Source organism: Eurosta solidaginis, chromosome 1 (assembly GCF_040869045.1).
Source record: "Eurosta solidaginis isolate ZX-2024a chromosome 1, ASM4086904v1, whole genome shotgun sequence".
NCBI classification, from domain to species: Eukaryota; Metazoa; Arthropoda; class Insecta; order Diptera; family Tephritidae; genus Eurosta; species Eurosta solidaginis.
Genome location: NC_090319.1, coordinates 106,735,316 through 106,757,107, shown reverse-complemented (window position 1 = coordinate 106,757,107; position 21,792 = coordinate 106,735,316). Strand labels below are relative to the sequence as shown.

General features: G+C 38.4%; 1 long non-coding RNA gene and 1 pseudogene across 2 annotated transcripts; both read right to left on the bottom strand.

Moving 5' to 3' along the window:
* Nucleotides 1-10,329: 10,329 nt before the first annotated feature.
* Nucleotides 10,330-18,236, bottom strand: LOC137237220 (uncharacterized). 2 transcript variants are annotated; one of them, XR_010948871.1, is made up of 5 exons: nucleotides 17,943-18,236; nucleotides 17,676-17,865; nucleotides 17,375-17,603; nucleotides 10,543-10,766; nucleotides 10,330-10,482 (listed from the first exon to the last, which is right to left on the bottom strand). It is a non-coding gene; the product is annotated as an uncharacterized lncRNA (long non-coding RNA). The 2 variants fall into 2 exon arrangements; XR_010948869.1 differs by having other exon boundaries at nucleotides 10,330-10,766.
* Nucleotides 18,237-20,955: 2,719 nt separating this feature from the next.
* On the bottom strand, nucleotides 20,956-21,792 carry LOC137237501 (uncharacterized; annotated as a pseudogene).

The window sequence follows — 21,792 nt, the reverse complement described above, 5'->3', positions numbered from 1 at the left end:
ATCCCTATATTGTGCCTTTTATATTTTCCAATCTTATGCTCAGATTCCGTTAGTTAAATATATATCAAGTTATACAGTAAAGTATATGGTCAAATACAGCGTAAATTATATCGACAAATACAATGTAAAGTAAATGAACGAATACAATATAAACAAAGAATACAAAAATCATGAAATGTCACAGGGTGACCTAACACCCCACCCCCCGTGGATCGCTCGAAGATTCACCATCAACCATAAGCCTGGCAAGGTGAGAGGCTGGTCTGCGTAGACTTCCGTTAATTGTATTCACTTCCACCACTCGTACCTGGCCATCTTTAGCTGGGAAAACTTGAGTAATGCGGCCTCGTTGCCACAATCTGCGAGGTAATGCCGAGTCGATCAAAATAACCAAGTATCCGAATTGAAGAGGAGGCACTGCTTCCTGCCACTTTGTTCGGCAAATCAACTGAGGTAAATACTCTCTGGTCCAACGTTTCCAAAGGCGATCTTTTAAGCTCTGCGCAATTCTCCATTGTTTCTTAAGGCATATCTTCTCATCAACGGTATGAGGCCTTTGAGTTGAATTGACACAACCTATCATAAAGTGATTCGGGGTAAGTGGTTCATCCTCTTCGTGTGAATTAACAATATTTTCTGCTTCAATTAAAACACTTTGCAACGTATGTTCCTTTGGGGCTACTTGCCGGAGGGTTTTATTAAGCAGCGATTTAACAACTCGTATTAAGCGTTCCCAACAGCCACCAGAACTAGGATTTGCAAGGCAGTTAAATATCCACTCGATTTGGTGCTTAGTGGCTTCGTCTCGGATGCGGTCGGTGTCTAACAGCTGTTCATCGGATGCCAGCTCTCGTTGTGCCCCTATGAAATTGGTGCCGTTGTCGCTTCTCAGCCTTACCGGGGTACCACGTCGATTCACAAAATTACGTAGGCACAAAATGAAAGCGTCGGTGGATAGATTTTCCGCCAGCTCGATGTGGACGGCTCGTATTGTTAGGCATGTAAATATAACGCCCCATCTCTTTTCTCTGCGTATACCGATTGAGACATCAAACGGCCCAAACAAATCAACGCCAGAGTAAGTAAACGGACGTACAAACGGCGTTACCCGGTCGGGAGGCAGCTGACCCATTAGAGGAGCTTTCGGTTTCGCTTTATCGATATAGCATACAAGACAGCTACTTTGAATTTTCTTGTGAAGCGACTTCAGTTTTGGTATCCAAAATTTTGGTCTAATAGCATTGATAGTTACTGCCACATTTTGATGATGATTCTTCTCATGATAATGTTGGACGATAAGCTTTGAAACAATATGTTGGTGTGGCAATAAAATAGGACGACGTGCTTGAATTGGTAAATATGCTGCCTCATCAATGCGACCACTCAGGCGCAAGATGCCACTATGATCCAGGTGCGGTGATAATTTGTACAGTGGACTTTGTTTTTTAAGCTTACGTGACGCGGACAGCTCGGCAATTTCATTTCCAAAATGTTCATGTTGTACCGCCTTACATATTGTATATTCGGCCTTTTCGATTTCTGCTGTTGTAAGCTGTGTTGGTAAACGCACTCTTTCCATACTTGCCCAGAACAGCTTCATTGCTCTAAGAACCCAGGCTACAGTGCGTTGTAACTTCCAATAAGAGCTAAATCTTTCAAACAGTATGATTTTGCTGGCCGGCTGTATGTGTAATATGCGATTCGGAACCTCTTCCTCAAGTAGTGACGGTGACGGCTTAATTGTTATGACAGGCCAGTATTGTTCGTCCAGCTTTAAAAAATCAGGGCCCTTAGCCCATCTACTATCACAATTAAATTTCGGTGGACTATACGGGCGTGTCGCAGCGTCTGCGGGGTTTTGGCATGTTGGCACCCATCGCCGCTGATTTTGTGAAGTTGAGTCGAGTATTTCAGCGATTCGATGACCTACAAATGGATTGTACTTTCGTTCGGCCGAATTCAACCAACTCAACACTGTCTGTGAATCGCTCCAAAAAACTACCCGTTCAGCTGTGAACTCATGGGCGTTTACCACCAATTTACAGAACCTAGTACCTAATACTGCCGCTTGTAACTCTAGTCTCGGGATGGACAAGAGTTTAATAGCTGCCGTACGCGTTTTTCCCATGACAAAACTGATATCAACTACATCTTTGTGAGCTACTCTTATGTACCCAACTGCGGCAAACGCATCCTGACTCGCATCGACAAATATGTGAAGTTCAATTTTACTGTTGTTCGAGATATGTGTAGAGTAGCATCGTGGCATCTTGAACAGGCTTACTTGACTGAATTCTTTCCACCAATGTAACCACTTTCTGTTCAGTTCCGCTGGCATCGCTTCATCCCACCCGATATCAAATCTCCACATATTTTGAATGAGAAGTTTAGAAAATATCAAAAAATCAAGCAACATACCGAACGGGTCGAACACCGCCATCACTATTTGTAACAACTCCCGCTTTGTAGGTGCCCGTGTTCCCTCCAATACATTCTTGGGAACTCCATGGAACTTAGTGTGGAACTCAAATGTGTCGTCGCAGGTATTCCAGTATAGACCTAGAACTTTATCTGTCGTTCCGCTACGCTCCATGTTGATCGTTTCTTGTTCTAATGATGACGATTTATTTAGCTCAATCTGTACTTCAGGGCAGTTGGACACGAAATTCCTAAGTTGGAACCTTGCTTCCTGATGAATTTTCACAATTTGTCGGCTGACTTCTTTTGCTTGCTCTGGCGAATTAAAACTAGCAACCATATCATCGACGTAGTGTTTATTTATTATGATTGATGACGCTTCAGGATACTCCAACTTAAAGAGATCTGCTTTTTTGTTTTTCACATACTCAGCAATAGAGGGCGAACAAACGGCGCAGAAGATCATCGAGGTCATCATATACTCTTGAATGGGTTGGTTGATGTCACCATTTCTCCAAAGATAACGCTGGGCATGTTGATCGATTGGACGTACTTTTATTTGCGAAAATATTTCCCGTATATCCGCTGCAAGTCCAATACGACCTTGTCGAAATTGTAGCAAAATTCGCATTAATGGCTGTGCCTGTTCGGGACCCTTCAGTAGCGATGAGTTTAGAGATGTACTATTTGCATTAGCTGCTGCGTCGAAAACGATACGAAGTTTGCTTGGCTTGTGTGGTTTGCAGACAGCAAAATGGGGCAGGTACCAAGTTTGAGCATACAACTCGGTGCCTTCTTTTTGCGTTACTTTTCTTGCATACCCTTTTTCCACGTACTTAGCCATTTCCTCTTTGTAGCGTTCGGCGAACTTCTCGTCTTTATGCATACGCTGCTCGATCGATAACAAACGTCGTTCTGCCATTTCTCTGCTGCTTGGAAGTTGCGGCGGAAACTTTTTCCAAAGCAGTCCTCCTTCATAATGTTTATCGGGTCGGAGTATTGTTGTTGTTTCTAGTATATGACGTGCTTGTTTATCTTCGTCCGACTCCAATCGTTCCGACGTTGGATTTACGCCGAAGCTATCAGCTTCAAAATAATCTGAGACCATCTTATGTAAATTTCATTCTTTTATGACCATAACTCGAGGACTTGACCTTGTTGACGATTTAGTTGGGCCATAGGCAACCCAACCCAGTGATGTTTTGGCGGCAATGGGGCTGTCGTTATCTGCTTGTATCCAAGTTGTAGTGACACCTAGATACGCTTGATTTAAACCAATTAACAGACTAGGCTTCGTGCTACTATAATTTTGTAAGGGTACATGCCCGAAGTGTTCGAAGTTTTCTTTCGTGAATGACTGTTCAGGCAGATTCAGGTGGTTCACGGTGTACACATCCTTAAGCGTGAACTTCTTGTCGTCAAAACGGCTTCCAATTTCTACGTTGACTTTAAACGATTGTTCCGTGACCACCCGGTCATCGTACCACTGAAGAGTCAGCGGGTGACTTTGACCTCGAACCCCAATCTTTCTAGCGATATCCTCCTCCAAAATAGTAATTGCAGAGCCTTCATCGAACATTGCTAGGATTTCGTATTTACCATTTGGCCCGTAAATGTCGATAGGTAGCATATTAAACAGTTGCTTAGGCGATTCATTGGCGAGGCGGCAGTTTAACATCGGTTGCACACTTCTATCCCGCTGACCAGTTTGGTATGGCATCTTCGATAAGATCTTGTCGTTGTGTAAAAGCGAATTGTGGTACCGCTGACACCCGTCTATACCACACATCTTTGATCGGCATTTACCTGTAATGTGACCTTTTTTCAGGCAAGAAAAACATAACTTATTATTCTTTACATAGTCCCACCTGGTTTGTACATCATCGGATTGGAATGAATCGCACTTGGTGACTATATGATCACCGCTGCAACGAAGGCACGTTGGTGTTTCTGATGATATTTCTTCTTGTATGTGCATTATACGTCGGGGATTGGAAGATGTGACATTACCTCTGATGCTGTGTGAACTTGTCGGCATCAAACACACAATTCTGGCCAACTCGCTCAGCCATTTACTGAAATCTTCTATTGTGGCGAACGGTGAAATGGTTACTGAATGTTTTGCCCACTAAAACTGCTTGTTTTGTGGTAGTTTGCTTACTGCTTGTTCTACCAAAGACACGTTTGCTAGCTGTTGGTGGCAATTGGCAGATTTCAGAAATGCGACTACGTTGCGCACTCTGGAAGAAAACGGCACCACCTGCTCAAGTTTTTGATCTGGAATTGGCGGGAACTGCTGTAGTTTTTGAAGCTGATGTTGTACCAGAATATCTGGCCGACCAAATCTAAACTCTAGCTCGCTTAGAACATTGGGCACGTCGTTTGGGTATATCAGCAAGGCAGCCACTACTTCTTTTGCGGGCCCTATAAGACACTTTTGCAGCCGCATTAAGTTTTGGCGATGGCTGTATCCAAATGCCTCCGTGGTATCGTTAAGGTTGGCAAAAAACAGCGGCCATTCTTCCGCATTACCGGAAAAGGTTGGCAAGTCGTAGAGTTTTATTGTAGAATCGGTCGACGGCGTTGTGACTAGGCTTGATTCACGTTGTACTGGCTGTGTTGCTACGCTTTGCTCACCCATATCCTTCGTACGAATATTCTCGCGCAATCTTACAATGTCCCTTTGACTTTCGACAGTGCTGTTCCTCAATTGCTCAACTGATGCTCTCAAGGCGTTTAACGTGGCGATTAAAGATTGAATTTGACCATCTCTGGCAGCATCCACTTGATTTGACTCTTCCATTTCCGTACTTTCAAAAGATGATTCGTTTTCACTATTGTTTAATATTTCAGGCGCACGGCTTCTCAAAAAATATTTGTCGGACTGCGACATGCGCTTAATAATTTTAAATCATGTACGTACGATCAGACAATCGCGTTTGCAATAAATTCCCGCACAATTTCAACAATACAAATACAACCGTATACGAACAAGCAAGACGTGCCAAAAAATTATAAAAACTGTTATGGCTATTATATTAAAATGAAAACGAGACTTTTGGTGCTATTAACTTTAATACAACTTCTAGAATGTTTGTTATATAATTGTGTTGCAAATCTAATGACACGTTATCCCTATATTGTGCCTTTTATATTTTCCAATCTTATGCTCAGATTCCGTTAGTTAAATATATATCAAGTTATACAGTAAAGTATATGGTCAATACAGCGTAAATTATATGGACAAATACAATGTAAAGTAAATGAACGAATACAATATAAACAAAGAATACAAAAATCATGAAATGTCACAGGGTGACCTAACAAGGTAGTTGTAGCTTTTTTGACAGCAAATCAAATTAACTTTGAATACAAATCTGCTCAAGTAAGATAGAATTCAACCCTCCAAAGCAATTCCAATCTTTTACCAATGCCGTGCAAATAGGCAAAGAGGTTAATGGTCCTTCTCAATCACTCGGGTGATATATTTATATTCCTTCAAACACTGTCAAAACATCAGCTGTAAAAAAAGTGTAGACCGATGGACCCATTCAATCTCTTCGTGGGGAAGGAAATTAATAACCTGTGAAATGAAATTTTTTTTGTGGCACAGATGAAGGAAAACTGGGAAGGTGACTCAGGTTAATAGAAAAAGCCTGAGTCGCTGTAGAACGATGCCATGGAAATAGACATATGTTTATCGAAATTCTTGGAACTAGGAAGCTCCAACGAAATCGTCGGTAGACCTATGTACTTTGATGCATTTGAATTTGAATGACTTAAGCTCAATTATCTGTTTCTGCTATATTATCGACAAAAAATATCCAGAATTTGCTCTATTTGGTCAATGCACAATGTGTTCATTTACAAAATCCATTTTACTACAATAGCAAAATAAGTAGGACATATGGAACCATTTTGACATATAGCAAGAAAGCAATAGATTGTCTTTGCAAAGTTTCATCCAATTTCGACTACATCTTCATGTCTTTGGAATACTTTATATAATCGAGAGCCCTATGCTTTTATGTTAGCAAGTTATCCGCGAGATATACCTAAAAAGGAAACCAGTCAACTCACAAGAGCCTCAAGTTTTTTGATCTTACACGATTAATGAAAGAAAAATCAACCAAATTACGAAGTATAAAAAATCTGCTATGAAGTACTATTTCTTGTATGTCTTATGTTCGGACACCATGAAAATGATTTAAGACTTTCTAAGGTTTATAATAATTTAATATTCATTTATCATGTCTGTTTAAGAGAAACTGAAAAGAAAGAAACATTTACTGGCATATTGCAATGAATTAAGGCAACTGCAGTTTCACCGTGTAATTCGCGGTTCGAATCTCGGTGAAACCTTTGATAACACTCGAAATTGCCTAATGATGATTACGTGGCGGTTTTCGAAATGGTACCATCGCAATATGCCAGTAAATGTTTCTTTCTTTTCAAACATCATGATTGAATATTCAATTATTATAAGCCGGTGTTAAGCTCATGAATTCTTGAATATTAAACTATTTTAATAATTAGAAGGCGGTTTTGTTTCTATTGATCAATTTTACGCCTTTTTTGCACACAACTCCTAAATTGATTTAACATATCTGATGGCAATGAAAGTATACAAAAATAACCTTGGTGTAAAGGTATTTAGTACTGAATGGAAAAAAAATTGTGCATTCATTTCAAGTTTACATTCATTAAAGATTGGGAATGGTTCCTACATTCACACTCTATATTGAATTATATTTTACCATTCAATAACACAAACACTTTAGATTTGTGCTAAAGTATTTAGAGCCATTCAGTAATGGGGATTTATAATATGCAACCAAAAATTCACAATTTTTTAAAAGAATGCTGAGAAAATGCACACTCAATTGATTCAATCTTTTTACCGCTCTGGTATGTACATACATATTTATGTCTGTTGCCAAGTTAATGTAACATAAATGGTTAAGAATGCATACATCACTTGAAAAATACTCTTTCGTTAAAAATATTGAACATTTCCTTGAAATTCTTAAACAAAAGTTTTATTTTTTGGTATGTTTGCATCTACATATATGCTAATATTTGTGCACTAAGAGGAGATTTAATTCTTCAATATATTTTTTATGCTAATTTGTATGCTGATCGTAAAGACAAATTAAGTGAGTGAGTGAGAATGTTTTTTATGGCAGCCCTAAAGGAGTTATTTTAGAGAGAACAGTTAGTTTTCACGAATTTTCTTATTAAAATTTCTAATTTGTTTAAGCTATGCTAATAATTTATTTTATTTTATTTAAAATCAAAAGCGAGATTGTTCATCAATATTTTTTTATCAATATTATTGCAAAGGTAAATGGCCAATTAATGATGGCTTATAACCATAAAACCATAACCAGATAAAACAGCTGATCGAACCTACCTTATGGAAATGTCGGTTAATGGTGCCATACCATAACGCTAACGCCATAACCATACCATAGCCAACCAATTGGTTTTTGGTTTTTCGCCATATCCATAGCCTGAAAATATTTGAGTTGGTGAATTTAATAACTTTTTGTAGATTTTATTCATTGTTTTGGATACGTTATGACTAAGAGACTTATTTTCTGTAGAATATGTCTGTAATTTTTTGCGTTTTCTTTCAGTTTTATTAAATTTTCACGAGGCACCATTAAGGCAACATTAATCGATCATATTGGAGATGGTTATGGATATGGGTATGGTTACGACTATGGCGTTAGGGTTAAGGAAGTTTAATTAGCCCTTAAGTACCATACAGGGCGATTTTCTATATTAAATGGAACGGAAAGGAAAGAATAGGAAGGGAAATAAAAGGAGAGGAAATTACAGGGTAGGAAAGAAGGGAGAAGACAGGACCGGACAGCGATCGAAACGACAGGAATTGAAAGAAAAGGAAACGGAAGAAAAGGAAAGGATAGGAGAAGAGGACAAGAGCGGAGAAGAAAGGAAAGGAACTGAAAGAGGGGAAAGAAAAGAAGAAAGGAAAAGAGAAAGGGAAAAGAAAGGAAAGTAAAGGAACGGAAGGAGAGGAAATGAAAACAAATAATTAAGATAATTTTTCCTAAACTTTCATCCATGCAGTTTAATATTTTAATAATATTTTATTGTTGCGATTTCACGAGGCACCATTAAGGCAACATTAATCGATCACATTGGAGATGGTTATGGATATGGGTATGGTTACGACTATGGCGTTAGGGTTAAGGAAGTTTAATTAGCCCTTAAGTACCATACAGGGCGATTTTCTATATTATTTAGTATAATTTTTTGAAAGGACAAATAAAAGAAAAGAAAGGGAAGTATAGGCGAGGAATGGAACGGAAAGGAAAGAATAGGAAAGGACAGGAAGGGAAATAAAAGGAGAGGAAATTACAGGGTAGGAAAGAAGGCAGAAGACAGGACCGGACAGCGAACGAAAGGACAGGAAATGAAAGAAAATTACGGGAAACGAAATAAAAGGGAAGGATAGGAGAAAAGAAGAGAAATTAAAGGATAGGAAATGAAATCAAAAGAAAGGAAGGAAGGGAAGGAAAAGGAAAGAAAATAGGGAAAGCAAGGAAAGGATATGAATTATCTTTATTTTTAATTGAACCATTAATTCAAAATGCAAAAACAAATTACCATTTTCCAACATTGCAACCTATGTGAACAAGGTGCGGGTTGCTAGTAAAATTATAAAAGCAAACAATAACTTAATTGATGTTCCGATAAAGATTCGTCAGTTTTTTATGCTTGGAATTCAAGTCATATAATTATGTATTAACAAAATAAATTATGGTTTGCTAAAATGAGCATTTGTGGCCATAAATTAAAACAGGGTATATTTGTTGTTCCCGACGTGTTTCGACGTTTACCTTACGTCTTCTTCTTTTGGGGATATTAATATTAACATTAATAATTATTTGGTTCAAGTGCTAATACAATTTGTTGCACAACATTATTCACGTAGGTACATTAAATGTTGGGTCGTGAATAATGTTGTGGAGCAAATTGTATTAGTACTTGAACCAAATAATTATTAATGTTAATATTAATATCCCCAAAGAAGAAGACGTAAGGTAAACGTCGAAACGCGTCGGGAACAACAAATATACCCTGTTTTAATTTATGGCCACAAATGCTCATTTTTGCAAACCAAACATTTATAAATTGGCCCAACCAACATAACAAAATAAATTATGTTTTTAAGATTTGTTATAAAAAACAAACCAATCAAAAATAAAAAAGTGTACCCAAATAACACATTTTTTCTGAAAAATATAACTGTTGAGTTTTACTTTGCGTTATTTTAACTTTTCAATTTACATATTTAGAACGTAGCAATCGATTTTCGTATGCATATTGTATATGATTCAATTACTAGAGGTTTATTCTCTAATGATGACAAAGCTTTGACAGTTCCAAATTTAAAAATCTTTAGGGTTGCTTTTACGAAGTTAGGAAACCGGGGAATAATCAAATGCTTTCAGCGAAAATTGAAGCAGAGAAGTACATGTACCCTACAAGACAGGTACCCGTTACCTAATCGATTACTTAATCGTTACCAATGACTTGGTCACCAATTATCGCCTTAATGACTTTTACATTGCTGTCGTGAAAAAGGTAACGCATGCGCTCTCTCAAAATAGTGTACGTGTGACTCGCTTTCTCGCTCTTACCTATTGTGTATTCGACATTCCTTCTCGCTCGATGTTATTTACATTTTTAAGTTACTTCATTAGGTATGTTTTCGTTATCGCTAACCAAAACATATGCAACAACAAAAACACGGGTAACTGGCCTATCGGTTACCCGTACCGGTTACCTTCTGCCAATTCGCTTTTTATATGAATGAAACGCGGCCCTTTTGTTTAAATAATATTTAATTAAGAATTAATTATGTATACAATGGTTTTTACAAATAATTTCCTTAATTTTCTAGTAAACCTTACATATGTGCATATTTATATGTACAAACTACATATGTAAAGACATAAACTCATTCGTAGTCGTGCCCTTTCTGAAACCATTTTGAGTTTCGAAGCTCACACTGATGGTGCTCAATTTTTCCTGCGCAGTTAGTGTTGCTAGTATCAGTTTGCATAGATATGAGTGTTGTAGATATAATACCGGAATATATGCAGCCCCATTTCGTGCTATCAAAGTCGATTTGCAGGTGATGTTGAGCCTTTGAACTTGACCCTTTCCCATAATATGCGTGGTAGGGCCTTATATGTGATACTAAAAATGCCGAGGGACAGTTGTCGCAGTTTTCTTGTAGTTTGAGCAAATGTACGTTCTTCTTACAGCCACAGCTGGAATATTGCTATGCCCACATCGTCAAATCGAATTACCTAGAATGAAAAAGAAACGAATATCAGTAAGGATAGATAATAAGTTTTTAATATAACCGGAAGTGCTTAATATATACAAGATACTCAAGGGGATTTCAGATAACCAGAATCAGGACCTGTAAAGTAAATTCAAGTGAACCTCCACCATGCCAATGCATCTTCCGGTAGCGGGGGTACCCGAAGATTATAACAAGGGATAATTGATAGATGTTGGGGTAATAGATAGTAAATTAGGCGTGCTACAAAAACAAAAACGAATAAATGCAGATGACTGTTTAATCCATTATGCGAAGTTCTTTGAATGGATGTGCAAATTGAAACGGGCAAAGTACTGCTAAAACTGCTTTCCCCGAGTAACCCGGGAACGAATTGATATGACTACGTCTATTCTTCTTTAGCAGCAGTGCCGAGTACCACTTCCCTTTTGGACAGGAAAGTAAACGTTTGGTTGTCTGCAAGTTTATCATATGCCAGTACAGAACATACTCGTTTGCTGGATCTGAGCAGTACACCTAATTTTCCCAGATTTTCTGGGCTCAGCGAGGGTGTCTTCCTGAATGGTGCATGTGTACCCTGCTGCATTGCCTGGCCGCTCACCCAACAACCCCAGGCACGACGGAACTTGCCTTGCGACACCCAAAGTGCACTCACGCTTCTCATGTCTCCAGCGGGTTAGTGGGCTTAGAGTATACCCGTGGTAGCTATGCCTGTCGTAAGAGGCGACTAAAATACCAAATTGATTCAAGGGGTTTTGTAGCGCAATCCTTTTAATGGGTTGCCAGCGCAATATATAGCCTCTCCAAACCAATTATCAACGTCACCTACCCGTGGCGAATCCTGTTTCTTTAACAGCCGAGGCTCTGGCGACCTCATGTTCCTTATGGATCTACATTTGAAGGCGCTTAGTTAGCTGACATCGCTTACTTAACCGGTAGATTCTAAAGTAAAAACCAAAACACAAAATATAGGTTAGGTTGAAGTGGCCGGTTCATGAGGATCTCACATAGACTGAATGAGTCCGTAGTGTTCCCAGAAGTTTGTTTTAACGACCAAGCTGAAAACCCTATCAAGAACCAGGACCTATGTTATAAAAAAACTCAATCCTCTTGACAAATACTAGAAGCTTCCTAGGACTTAAGCCACTTGTTGCTTCTAGTTCTGACAGCTTTATCACTCCTAATAGCTGGAGGCTTAGCCTGGCAAGCGCAGGGCACGATATTTCTCAGGGGCCCGGTATTTCTCGAGGGGGCCTGCGACTTAGAGGTACTAAGACATTTTTTTTAATTCAGGAGAGTCTTTAGTTGTTCCATGTGGAAATTTTAAGCCGAATTTCAAAAGCAACGAATATTGATAATGATGTTTTACCTGGTCCCTCGAACAGTGAGGAGACAATAAAAACATCAAACAAAAATATATGTTTACATGAATCCGAAATCGTAAAGTTTTCGTGGTAACACTGATGAAGGTTCATCTTCAAAAAGCCTTCCAACAATACCACCAACTCTGTATCAAAGTCTAGATTATTTAAACGACTTCGATATCGGTACCTTGAATATAGAGTTTTTGCGATCTGAAGAAGTCAACGAAATAATTCGTTGAGGTCATCAAAAGTGCCCTGTTATTTTTCCACGTGATTGTCATGACGAGACATTTCCTACCTCGTTGTTAAACAGAATCTTGCCAAATGGAGAGAAAGTGGAGCGTCACTGGTTGGTGTGGAGTGCCAGTAGCAATGCTTTTTATTGCCTACCATGTCGTTTGTTAAGCACCAATACTTTAAATCGACCTAAAATTTGTTGTCCTGGCGAATATTCGAAATTCCAGGTATGGAAGAAGCTATACGCTAAACTGCCATCACACGAAAATACTGAAGATCACATTAAATGTTATATTCAATGGCGATCTTTACAAAACCTAATTCGAAAGGAGGCTACAATTGATACACTTATCAATGAACAGCTAATCACTGAAACTCAAAAGTGGAAAGAAATTTTATATAGAATTTTGGACACTATTTTTTTTTTTTTCAAAAAGCGAAAGGATGGACATTTTTTGGGCATCTAAGATCTCATAAGCCATTATGATCCGATACTTAGAGATCATTTGGAGAAAGTTAGGATTTCACAATAGCAGCACAAACGTTTACAAGTTCACTATCTTTCCCCAGACATTCAGAACGAGTTTATAGAAATTTGTGCAAAGCATGTGAGGGAAACTATATTAGATCAAGGCAAGAAAGCTAAGTATTTTGCTATTATCGTTGATGCTATGCTTGATGCTAGTCACGTCGACTACGTTCATTTTGCGCTCACTCCATTTCAATTCGAAAGCAACAAATTTACAATTCCAGAACAGATTTTGGCTTTCGTGAATTGTAACCAAAAAAACTGCTCACAAAATCGCTGATCTAATTTGCCATACATGATTGAAGATTGTTGTGCACAAGGGTACGATAACGGCGCCAATATGAAAGGAGCTTACAACGGAGCACTACGTCACATTCTCGACAAAAACTCGAATGCTGATTACTCGCCTTGTGCAACCCGCAGCTATGATAGCGTTTTCTTTTCTGGATAAAGTGTTACGCAAGCGTTGTTGTTCTATTCTAAAAAACAGGCAACGCCTTTACGGGGTATTTCGTTCTTTTGTGAAAATTCTTGCCTGCTCGCAACGCAAAAGCGTTACACTTTTACCCTGTATAAAATGGCGGTGTGGCAGTGCAACTTTGTGAAACTCTCAATTCGCTCTTAAGTTCCACATATACTCTGTTAATATGAGTGAATTTGGTGAGTTGAAATGTTCTTTGTATGCACTATAAATGTTGACCATTTTCTGGGGTAGGAGTAACTCTATTGTTGTTGTTGTAGCGATAAGGTTGCTCCCCGAAGGCTTTGAGGAGTATTATCGATGTGATAGGTCCTTTGCCGGATACAGATCCGGTACGCTCCGGCACCACAGCACCATTAAGGTGCTATCCCGACCATCTCGGGAACGAATTATGTGACCACATTAAACCTTCAGGCCATCCCCTCCCTCCCCATCCCAAGTTCCATGAGGAGCTTGGGGTCGCCAGAGCCTCGTCTGTTAGTGAAACAGGATTCGCCGCGGATAGGTGAGGTTGACAATTAGGTTTGGGGAAGCTATATATTGCGCTGGCAACCTGCAGGGTTGCGCTACACAGCCCCTGGAATCTGATATTTTAGTCCCCTCTTACGCATACGACAGGCATACCTACCGCGGGTATATTCTGACCCCCTAACCCGATGGGGTAGAGTATTACCATTTACTTAGGCAACAATTTATTTCAGAAAAGAAAACGCTATCAATTTATGTGGTGTTGATGCTGCAGAATGTTGTACGGCTGCAATTATTTTCTTCGGCAGCACTCCACAACGATGTTACATCCTCAAAAAAATGTACCTAGCTCTCTTCATAGTCTTTCAGCCAAAAGCCAAATTTGACTGCGCAAGCATACGGCGATGTTACCGGCATTATCAAGTACATCAACAAGTTCGAATGTATCTTACTGTCCTCAATTTGGTTCAAAACCCTACCATTAATGAAAGAAGCGTGGTCCTCCAAGCGAGAGACGCCACCACAGATGTTGAGGTCCGACATCTAGATGCCTTATTAGCTGATTTGAAGTTGATCAGGAACCAATGGGAAACAATTTTAAACGAATGCAAAACAGTTGCTATTCAATTGAACATCTCGCCAAAGTTTCCGGACATTCGAAAGAGAAAACCCAAAAGGCGTTCTGAAGATAATTTAAATGAGATGATTACGGATGATTCAGAGTCTGATTTCAAAAACAATACATTCTTGGTGATCGTTGATTCGGTAATCACTGGCATTACTGAACGATTTGCTGCTATGAGAAATTTGAACGAAAAGTTTTCCTTTTTGTGGCAATTTAAGACTTGGATGAAACTACGGTTCGGGCGAGCGCAGCAAAATTTGTCGAAAAATACAAGTCGGATATTTCTCAAAGCTTAGAATGTGAAATAGTTCACTTGAAACACATTTACGAAGCAAATTTTGATAAAGGTCTGTCACCATTGGAATTGCTAAATGCCGTCTATTTTCAAAATATGTATACAACTTTTGTATTGGTTTACGTACCTTTTGCACTTTACCTGTCACTGTATCTAGTGCAGAACGTTCCTTCAGCGTCCTTTCAAGAATGAAAGACTTTCATAGATCGTTTTCATCTAAAGAGCGAGTTTTAGGCCTTGCCACGCTTTGTGTTGCATCCGTTTTGGCAAGACAGTTAAATTTTGATATTATTATAAAAAAATTTGCAGCGAAAAAAGCAAGTAAAGCCACTCTTTGATATCCGAACATTCTATATTGAATAATTAAAATTTATAATCATCATTAAATTTATCAGAAATGTATGAAAATGTTACCAAATAACTAGAAAAGATTATTTGAAATAATATGTGGCTGTTAAAAGAGAATTTTATTTCTACGTTACAATAAAATAAAACAAATAATAAATTTTCTGTGTTAATTTTATTGTCAGCTCTTAGCCAAAAATCATTTAGTTGATGTGGCAAACATTTTTTGTTTGTAATCCATCAATAATGATTTATGAATGAAACGTCATTAATTCACGTTAATCAAATGTATTAGTGGATTTTTTATAGGGGGCCCGTAAATTTTTTTAGTCCCGGGCCCGGATTTTCTCTCTACGGCCCTGGTTCGAAGACGCCAGAGGGGATTGAAGCCAGAGTCTCCGGACCCAGAGCCAAAATATCAGTACCTCTAAAAGCACATACGAGCAGCTTTCAAGCGGAAGTATTCGCCATATGTTGGTGCGCTAAGCTGATACTCCAATGAAACAATTGCCATACTCAGTCAGACAGTCAGGCCCCACTAAAGGCAATTGTGGCGTTCGAAATAAAGTCAGCACTGGTCCTTGGGTACACATCGTAGTACTGTTGCACTGGGTCCCAGGCCACAGGGGAGTACAGGGTAATGAGAAGGCGGACTCTACTGTTTAGTTTGTTGCGTCCCCCCCACAAATTATCATCCTCCCAGCATATCCATGCAGCGGGTCTGCGCCATACTCTCCTCCTCCGGGAAGGTATCGAACCCAATCCGTGTCCTTCTCCTGACCCCGGTCATGAGAAATGGTTTTGCTGCGTTTGCCGGAAAATAATCTTTTTAGGACGGTCATACTCTTGTCAGTGTGTCACGTGCAAGGGATGGTTGCATCGGACAGGTTGCTCTGGGCTTGATCCCAAAACCCGACGTCCTCGTAACTTTTACAAATCTTTTGTGGCTTCTTTTTGTTCACGCCCTCATTACATTATGAGAAAATACGGCACCTGAGAACACAGCCGGTTGAAGCTGAAAAACACAAGCAGGTCCTGAGTGAACTCCACAAACAGGCGTCGGACCTCTATGCCAGGAATTGCCCGGTGAATCCTGTACTCAAAGAAAAAAACTAGCAGAGTAGGAACGCACTCTCCCTAAGGAAACGGGAGTCACTCTAGCCGAACTTCGATTTGGATACTGTAACAGGTTAAACTCTTACCTATCCAGAATCAACCCCGACATACAAAACATATGTCCTGCTTATAATTTGTCCCCACATGACACCAACCATCTCTTTAGCTGTATTGCGGAATCAACGCCTCTAACACTCCTCTCATTATGGTCCACCCCTGTTGAAACTTTCTGTTTCCTTGGACTCCCGTTAGAGGACATTGATGACAATTTGTGATCTGTAGTACCTATTGGATGGGTCGAAGCACTGCTACAACAAGAGCAGGCGGATAACCCGGAAAGAGAGGCAGGAACTGCATGACCCATCGATCCCGAGCCGTTCCTGTCAGTTGGCTCACAGGGGCATTTATTAGGGAAAGGGGGGGGGGGGGGGGGGGTTTGGGGGGTTAGGTAGGAAGTTATAGCACAAGTCGCTACAGGGCAATAATAGACCTATCGAAAGATAACCGAAGAATCCCAAGGGCTATTCTTACAGGGCATTATAGGCCGAGCAGCCGTATGCAGAAAGTGGGCATACTATCGAATAACACATGCCGATTTTGTGATCGATCAGCAGACGGCGGACCATATCCTCCAAGAATGCGAAGCACTCAAAACGTAGGGCTAAGTTTATGGGCTCACCATGGCCAGTGCATTCCCACATTTAATCCCTCAAGCCAAGAACTCTGCTAGGGTTCATCAAAGAAGTCGGCTACGATAAGGTGCTGTGAAGGAGATGTGCAAGTCAGTGTGCAACCCTCAATAAATTATCTATCTACGTTCCGGTAACAAGCACCATTGAGGGACTAACCCGACCATCTCCGGACCTATTGATATGACTACATTGAACCTTCTAGGGATTGAATATTAATAATGAACGCAAAGCGAAAGTCTGCTAAAATTTACCATTATCCATGTAATGCTACATATATAATTTCCCACGTTTGGAATCAGTAATGAAAAGAGCAAAATTTACTAAAATTTTAACTGGTTGTGGGTAAGGTGTTGATGTCCTCTCTTAACGCAATGTAATGACAACGGCGACGCAGGGAAATTATCACTAACAAATTCATACATGTTGTTTATATATTTAATATGGTAGGCAATTTACTTACCCTTCGATGCGATGATCCTGGACAATCGGGCCTGGCTAGACGAGATTTATTTTGCTTTAACATAGCGTGCTTAACGCGAACCATATCATGTTAGGGCACAATTTCGATTATGCAACCAATCAAAGAAATGTCGTGCTTGTAATACTGCTATGATAGCAGCAGCAGCTCCCGGTGGCGACACATAAACAACAGTTGCATGCGGATCAGTTGCATTTTTTGCTTCGGCTACCTATTCAATTTTAATTCACATTACATTATCTACTATTGCAATTTTTAATCAATACAAATCAATATAAATTACCGAAGCAAATACTGGCAAACCAAGATGCGTAGTTCCACCCTTTTTTGGGAAAATATATCCAACCAATTTTGTACCGTATTGCAAAGCATGTTGGTTGTGGAAAGTACCTGGTTTACCGGTAAATCCTTGGCAAATGACACGTGAATCTGCATTTAATTGTAGGTTTCTTGTTGTTTTGGCATATCCTGAGCTGAATCGCCACCCCGGCAGAGATGATATATATTAGAATAATATAAAATTTTTTTTATTATTTAAAAATACACATACGTATGAATGAAAAGCAGAGAGTAAATAATGTTGCTTTGGTTGTAGCGATAAGGACACTCCCCGGGAGCGATTTAGTATGACCACCTGAAACCTTCTAGGCCATCCCGTCGATTCTATACAATTTTCAGATTCTAAAAACGGATCTCGACACGCGTCTTTTGATACCACCTTTGTTTAGGTTGTGCACTGTCTTGAAAACGTTACCTTTTTTGGTTTTGGAAATCGAATCTTCCAATTTCAATTGGTGGCAAGAGGACTTGGCTGCTTTAGGGTTATATTTATATTCAACTTTAAATGTACCTACTTTAAATAAATTGAATTTTTTTATTCTTGTTAATTTTTATTTTTCAATTGTAAAATATTGTCTTTCAAAAATTTTCATTCGGTTGAAATATTTAAAAACGTTTTGTAACATACTTTTAGGAGCGGTTAAATAAAAATATTTTATAAAAATAGATAGTGCTTATTATTAAATAGTGATTTATATATTAAATACCACATTGGCGATCTAGCCAGCCAAACATAAAAACCGTCCTTCAAAAACAACGAATCAAATTTTAATTCTTGTATGCTGTATGAAATAATAACGCCACCAGTTGATGTTCAGCAAAAATCGATTTATTCTCTTCCTAGTTATATATTATGCGAGTGGAAACCATATTGACTTCCGAAAACGATACCATAGTTCTGTTTACTATATCCAACTTATTACGTTTTTATCAGCAAATTCTTAAACAAATTGTTAAAGGTGGTGCACTTGAACAAACTTTAATTGATTTACAAAAGACCAGCGAAAAGATTTATTTAAATTCACTTTCAAATAAAGTGCGTAACATCTTGCAACGTCCAGCTCTAACTCGCTAAAAGTTTTGTAATTCGTACCTTTAAACTAGTGTGAAGTGTCCTCACTACTCGAAGAATTATCTGAAAAACAAGTTGAAAATATATACCAAATATATCGTGAACATCAAAAGAGCCCTCTCTAACGCGTATTTGACGTAGACGTGGTGGTCCAAAAACTAGATTCACTTCTATAAAATTAGTTTATTTTCAACTGCACGACGTCGTCTTCGTCCTATTTTTGGATTGTCATTATTTCAGACGTTACCGCTGCATCATTAACATCAACCTTTCAATCAAACATTGCAAGAGCAACAACAACAAAAGCTACAAATACAAAACAATTAAAGCCATTGCACAATACCTTGTCTAATTTCATCAATCAATTTTAAAGCCATTGCACATACATTATCCAATTTTATCACTAGTATGAATATTATTTATATGTATCTGTATATGTATCGAAATAGATTAATAATTTGGGTTTTGTAAACGCTCCTTTCCGGACATTTTTATTTCTTCCTATAATATAATTCTTGTAGTTATTTCTATTAACAAAGTTTCATTCACCATCAAATAATATACGTACATCTACACCACGAAATCAAGTAAGCGATTCACTTATTGATTTGGATAATGAAAATTATCAAAATGATTTACCAAATCCATATGTGAATCAAAATAATGAAATTTTTGCTACATCGGTAAAACTTCCTCAATTTTGGACTAATTGCCCTGAAGCATGGTTCATCCATGCTGAAATGCAATTTAGTCGAAAGAACATTACTCAGGAAGGGACAAAATATGAATATGTCATAACTGCACTTCCACAGGATGTAATTATGACAATTCTTGATTTTATTCAAAATCCTCCTGAAAATGACAAATTTTCTGCATTAAAGAAAATTTTAATTGAACGGCACTCATTAAGTGAGAATGCCAAATTAGATCGAGTGTTATCCGATTCAGAAATGGGAGATCGTAAACCTTCTGAGTTTTATCGGTCTCTAGTGCTACTCTCTGGAAACAATTTTAGCAAAGAAATTCTTAAAAAGCTTTGGATAAGGAAGTTGCCCAAAAATTTAAGTATTATTCTTACTAGTTCGAAATTGAATGAAATAAGTGAATTAGTTAAATTAGCCGATAATATTTGGGAAGTTTATAATAAAAATGAAATAGCCTCAGTTAGTAATTTTCCAAATTCTAAAAGCGAAAATGCAATTATTTCAAATTTGGTTCAAACAACTAACATGATGTGCAAAAATTTTGAAAAATTGTCATTAGAGATCAGTGAAATTAAAAATCAGATGAGTCAAAATTATTCAAGGTCCCGATCTTTTAGTAGGAATCGTTTTAGAAGTCCTTCTAGATATCGATCAAAGTCTCGTGACAACCCAAATTGGCTCTGTAGGTATCATTATAAGTTTGGTAATCAGGCTTTGAAGTGCGAACAACCATGCGCTTTTAAAAATAATAGTTCGTCAAACTAAAGTTATCCGTTGTTACGGCGACAAACAACGGACATTTAGACACCTTTACACGTCGCTTATTTATTTTTGATAAAACAAACAAACTTAATTTTTTAATAGATAGTGGAGCAGAAATTTCAGTGCTTCCGGTTTCAAAATCTTCAAGTTCGAAAAAGTCATCAGATATTATTTTAACTGCAGCTAACGGTTCAACGATTTCGACATACGGTAAAAAACTTTTAAATATTAATTTAGGACTGCGTCGCGAACTTCCGTTCACGTTTTTAATAGCGGATATAGCTAAACCAATTATCGGTGCTGATTTTTTGTGTAAATATGGTCTCTTAGTTGATGTTAAACGCAAATGCTTAGTAGATCCGATAACAAGTCTTTCAGTTAACACAATTTCATGTGTTTGTAATGTTTCGCTACCAAAAGTTTTCGCTGTTGATAACAAATTTACAAAGTTACTAAAAGAATTTCCTTCTTTATTTTCTAAACCAGATTATTCACAACCAGTTAGACATACAACAGTTCACAGATTAGTCACTGAAGGAAATTTGCCATTTTCTAAACCAAGACGTTTAGACCCCATTAAATTCAAAGTAGCTAAAACTGAATTCGATTTTTTAGTAAAGACAGGGATATGTAGACCTTCTAATTCAGCAGTAGCATCTCCTTTACATCTTGTACCCAAGAAGGTGTCAGGGGTGGGTGTTCCCCGCGTTGGGCTGACAGGTCGGTTTCTTCCCCGCAAAAATTAGGTGGACCGCTCTTGGGTGTGCCCATGAAGTATCAGATATGCCGGGATGCTGCCGATCAAACCCACGTATACAAATTAGGAGCTTTCTCAAAGGGAATATTCCCATGGAGTGCAAAAGATTCTCATTTAAAGTATCATAATCAATTGATAAGACCTGTAGTGATCTACACTTTTGCCATAAGGAAGTTTCGATGGTAAATATAGGGTAATACTAGGGTCAAATTTTATTGAAGCCAATGTCAGTTGCTGCAATGTTTCTGGTTTGTTTAGAGCTTTGAAAACATCTAAGCCATAATAGGTTAAAGCTTCGATTGCACCCAAATCTAAGATCAGGCATGGAAACTTTTTGCGATCTAAAAAACATCTTCCATGGCTCCACAAAACATTGTTCAATATCGATAAGATTATCTTCGCTTATATCGCCTGGTGGGACTAAGCTGACACTGTTAGTGTAAAAATGGAGCCCCTGCAAATTATCACAACGTGCAATCCTATAGAGATTACGTTTTATTTGTTTTGATATAAAAAAAAACATTAAGAAAATCAAAAATTAGTATAACTTCACTTGCCAGATTACAAAACGTTTGACAAAAAAATGTGCACTGTCGATCATTGTTTATATGCAATTTAAACTTGAAATTGTTGAAAAATCTCTCTTGGAAAGCACCCCACGCCAATGACGACATGTCTGCGATGCATTTAATCGATCCCGTGGCTCGAGATATTCATGAATATTACCCAAGATGAGAGTGGGCAGCTGTTCCTTGCTTAAATCGTG